The sequence below is a fragment of the Dysidea avara genome, chromosome 9 (genome assembly GCF_963678975.1).
Source record: "Dysidea avara chromosome 9, odDysAvar1.4, whole genome shotgun sequence".
Lineage (NCBI taxonomy): Eukaryota > Metazoa > Porifera > Demospongiae > Dictyoceratida > Dysideidae > Dysidea > Dysidea avara.
In genome coordinates, this window is record NC_089280.1 from 12,586,377 (window position 1) to 12,592,129 (window position 5,753).

Below are 5,753 nucleotides of genomic sequence, written 5' to 3' on the forward strand. Positions count from 1 at the left end.
AAAAATTATGGAGCTTGCTTACAAGTTCTAAGAAATGCTGGTTACAAAGATCCAACCATATATCGAGTATGTTTGAATGAAGCTCACCCTAATTTATGGAGCTGCATTAAAGATCAAACTGCAAATTGTCAGTATTGTGGTCAACAACACTGCTTGAAGTATCTTAGTTTACTACAATGGTATATCCCCAGTATATGGAACAGTTAATTGTTTGTTATTTTAGTAGTTTTTCAGTAAACCCGCATTCACTGATGTTTTACTGAGAGTTTAAAACTTAGTAAAATAATTATGTTCCATATACTTAAGTTTACTGACACTTTACTATCAGTATAACTACAGTAAGGCATCTTAATAAATTAGTAAACTAAGAACCTTCAAGCAGTGCAAGGGTCTATAATGTATTATTACTTAAGCTTAGAAGACAAAATCAAAAGGTGGTGTTCAGATGAAGAATTTTGCTACAAGATGACAGCACATTGGAGGGAACGTGTGACATGGATGAACTCTGGATATTCAGACAGTCGGCTAATGAATGAGGCATGGCACGGACAAAGGTAATAGCCATTGTTTTAAGATATATGAATTGTATGCATGCAAGTTGTCTGGTATAAAACTTGAAGACTCAAAACTTAGCCATGTGTTCCATTTTTAGGCCATTTTATCTATTGATTTGTATTACTTTATTACCACATTAATTATTATACCTACTTTCAATAAATTTTAATAACTACGTTCTTTTTTGGATATATGTAACACAATTTTAGGTTTGCTGAATTGAGTTGGTTTTGGGACTTGCGTCAACAGTGGATGCTCCCATTTAGATGCACTTCTTGCAAGCATGTTATCAGTACTGATCACATCACCAAGAGTCTAGGCCAAGAAGGTTTTCATGGGCAAGCAATATCTCTGCTGTGTCCCCACTTCTGCAGTCGAGTTGAACATACACTTCATTATGCCACTGGTGACCCTCGTAATATAGCACTTATTGCACACTGGGATGGCTGGCAGCCATTTTCTACATCACTGAAGCATAGCTGCGGTATGAATTCTACTAGTTCAAGTGACAATATTTTGCAACCATAAAAATATTGTTTTTTTAGGATCTTTTGAAGTGCAAGTAGCTACAATGACTAAATTGGAGAGGTGCAAGGTTGACGAAGTGTATGTTTGTGGGTTTGTGCCGAGCTATGCTTTGCCTAATCGAGCACCATGGTCATTAGACCCATTTTTGGACCCACTCATTACAGAATTGGAAGATGCTTTTATTGATGGTATATATAATTATTATTAATAAAGGACATATACAAATTGTATATATACCAATTATTACACGTATAGGTATTTCAGTCAACTATTCTGCAACGATTGGGGGCATTGAAGTTGGACCTGCTGTAATTCGATGTATTTTACTATGTTGGACTGGTGACCATCCTGCCCAGTGTGAGGTTGGAAAGTTTTTAGGAACAGGTGGTGCACATCCTTGCAGACGTGATAAAGTAGAAGGTACTTAGTTTCACCTTATTATATCATCTTATTTAAGTAATGTAAGTATAGGAGCTCGATCCAGCAGTGGGAGCAACCAGTTGTACTACGGAAATTACCGTTTCCATTCCCATCATCAGTGGCTGCCAAGAACATTGGATGAGTCGCTGCCAGACATGGAAGAGGTTGATCAGAAAGATAGGGTAACTGTGAGACGTCAAAAGGCTAGCGAGAGTGGCTTCACAGGAACATCCATTTTGCACCGCCTCCATGTACTATACAATTTTAATATCTTGGAGGATTTTGTATTCGATGCAATGCACACTATCCTTTTGAGGAATATTAAAAGGCATCTGGATTATTACAAGGAGAATGGTTTTTTAAATGATAATGTTGAAAATAGTTTAGGCAATATTCCATGGACTGCAGGTACTTATAGAACTTTGATACATTAGAGAATAGTGGTGATGCACAGATATAAAATTGTTTATAGATATTTCTATCAACAGATAAAATAATATTTAATGGCCATACAAAAAATTAGGTTGGTTTATTTTATCAGTTGATGTCATTAAGTAAAATGAAAGCATCACTAGAGTATCTCAACTTTGGCTGACAAGTTTGTGTGCATGGATTTTTATCATCTAATTCAAAACTACACGTTTACTCAAACTATATCGCCTGTAGCTGTTTGTATATATTTTTTTAGAATTGAAGGATGGACGTATACCAGAAGGTATCACACGAAGAATGGGGTTCTGGAAGGCTGAGGAATACTTAAAGTTCACATATCCAGCCTCAGAGCATATTCTTGGTGGAGTGCTGCCTGAACAACATTACAACACCTGGATTTTGATGGTCAGGATAGTTGAGCTTGTGTTTGGATGCTGCAGGAATGGGTGGACCCCAGAATTAGTGGAACTGTTGAAACAATTAATTTGGCAACATAATATTCTAACGGAGGAAGTCGAAGGGTTAGCTAATTGTACTATTTCCTTGCACAACCTCACCCATTTGCCTGATGATATTGTACGACATTCTAGCCCTGACAATTACTGGTGCTTTGTGTTTGAGCGAGCAGTACACAAGTATGTTGAGAAATCATCAAATAATAAAAATCTTGAGTATACATTTTCCAAGGCCGAATGTAGGAGGGAATTGTTAAAATTTTGCCAGTCTAGGTCATCTGAGGCAATTGAACAGCATCAACCTGGGAAGGTAATCAATTTTTCTTATATTTATAGTTATATTTATGTGTATTATGTATATTCCATTCAATTAGGTCAGGTAAACTTGATAACTTATTTCATTGCCCACAAAATTATTTTGGGATTCACATTCGGTCTAGGGCATTTTTCATTGTTCATTATTGAAGAAAGACTCCACAACACTACAACAAGAAGCTAACTGTTGCTATAAAGTACTCTAAATGTTAGTACCTCCATTTTAGCACCTTTGTTGAACTGCAGGGACATTTCATGTGCTTAAAAATTAACGATAGTTAGCTTGAGCCAGCTTTCTTTATGTGCGCATTTAATATTTGCAATTTGAGGTGGTAGGGAGTGGGGATGAGAATAAGTAATCAAATAAGTGAGTAAATGCACATATAAAAATATTTATCACTTAAAACACATTGTATTTACATATGCATATACAATTATGTAGCTCCTTCATGCAAAATCTCTGGCTGAGGCAAGAAACAGGTATAAAACTGTCACTTTGCCAATATTACTTGGTGGGAAGAGGCAAATTTTAGTCAAGCCTTCTGACATTTTATCAGTTGGTGAAATCAGCTTTGTTGATAGTGATCAGGATATGATTGCCACATCTTGTCGAAGCATGTTGATGAATGCTCATGGGGTTAATGGAACCTTATACAGAACTGGAGAGCATATATTATTGAAGAATGATGGTGAGGACTCTGTTGTCAAGGCAATTGAATACTTTGCCATTTACAATTCTGGACAGCATTACACATTAGTTAAGGGGAATGTATACCAACTTGATGGCCATGTACATAGTTACAGTGGCAGTTCAATTGTGCTGCCAACTACAATAAACAAAGTGTTCCCTGCATCTAGTGTACTAAGAAAGGTCATGCTTTATCCCAATTCTGTAGATACTCCAGAATCATTTGTACTAATAGACCACTTAAGACCAACGCCTCCAATATGTGTAGATGATGTAATCGTTCCAGTATATCCAGAGGAAGGAGACATGCTTAACGTCAGAGGTGAAACTGATGAGATATGGTTTGCCCAAGTATTGTCTAGTGATGAGAGAGTTAAATTAATTAAAACAAGCAAGGTACATTTTTATGTTGAAGACCCTCGTGTATCTAACAAATACGTTCGAGAGAGCATTGGAAGAATGTCAGTAGAGACAATACATTGGGATTCCATTATTCAGATTGCATCTGGGCAATGGCATGGTACATCTTGGATTAAACTATAGAGTGATGATATGTACAATCTGAAGCTTATTTTTGTATGGTAATTAGCAATACCGTGACATGTAATCAAGTAATATGCTTATACTCTATCTTATTGCTACAGTTAAATTGTTATAATTATTAATTTGTATATGCACATATATATAGCATTAATAAATAAACTAAGCATTAATAAATAAACCAGTGTCCATTTGATTCTACTTGGGGTACTTAGAGATAATAAGTTACTCTCTAGAATTCCTATGGATATAATTACATGAAAATAACAAGGAGAAAACATCCTGACCACCTGATAGACTCCTGTAAGCGTTTGAGTGTAAATCGGATGGTTGCAGGTTCGAGGCCACCTAGGTCCAGTCATCGATTTTATCTCCTTTCTCCAACTTTTCAAACACACCTTCTGTAGCTAAAGTCTTTGAGCAGGCTGTAGGACCAGGTGTCCTACAGACCTTCAGCACTTGTGCTGTAAAGCATTAATAAAATATATATATATATATATAATATGTGTAGCTGAGAAACAAGACAATTTAATATAATTCACATTAAATTTAAACTATAACAACTTTCATAATATCAAACCTGTAACATTCACTGTCATGGTTCTGAGGATTCCCATGATGGGTATAGAACCAGTAATATATTTCCTCTTCATGGTTTTAAGAATTTCCCATGACGGGAATATAATCTGTATTGTTTTCCCTTCATGGGTTCAGAATTCACATGGTGGGAACAGAACCTGCATTATTTCCCCTTCATGGGCTTGAGGATTTCCCTAGAATCTGTATTATTTCTCCATTACTGGTTTGAGAATTCCCATGATGGGAATAGAGCCTGTAATATTTCCCCTTCATGGGCTTAAGAATTCCCATGACGGCAATAGAACCTGTATTGTTTCCCTTCATGGGTTTGAGCATTCCCATGACGGGAATAGAACCTGTATTGTTTTCCCTTCAAGGGTTGTAGAATTCCCATGATGGGAATATAATATGTATTGTTTTCCCTTCATGGGTTTCAGAATTCTCATGGTGGGAACAGAACCTGCATTATTTCCCCTTCATGGGTTTGAGAATTTCCCTTGATGGGAATAGAATCTGTATTATTTCCCCATCACCTGTAATATTTCCCTTTCATGGGTTTCATAATTCCCATGACGGGAATAGAATCTGTATTGTTTCCCCTTCATGGGTTTCAGAATTCACATGGTGGGAACAGAACCTGCTTCATGGGTTTCAGGATTTCCTTAGAATCTGTATTATTTCCCCATTACGGGTTTGAGAATTCCCATGATGGGAATAGAACCTGTAATATTTTCCCTTCATGGGCTTAAGAATTCCCATGACAGGAATAGATCCGATATTGTTTCCCTTCATGGGTTTGAGCATTCCCATGACGGGAATAGAACCTGTATTGTTTCCCTTCATGGGTTTGAGCATTCCCATGACGGAAATAGAACCTGTATTGTTTTCCCTTCATGGGTTGTAGAATTCCCATGAAGGGAGTATAATCTGTATTGTTTTCCCTTCATGGGTTTCAGAATTCTCATGGTGGGAACAGAACCTGCATTATTTCCCCTTAATGGGTTTGAGAATTTCCCTTGATGGGAATAGAATCTGTAATATTTCCCTTTCATGGGTTTCATAATTCCCATGACGGGAATAGAATCTGTATTCTTTCCCCTTCATGGGTTACAGAATTCACATGGTGGGAACAGAACCTGCATTACTTTCCCTTCATGGGTTTGAGGATTTCCCTAGAATCTGAATTATTTCCCCATTACGGGTTTGAGAATTCCCATGATGGGAATAGAACCTGTAATATT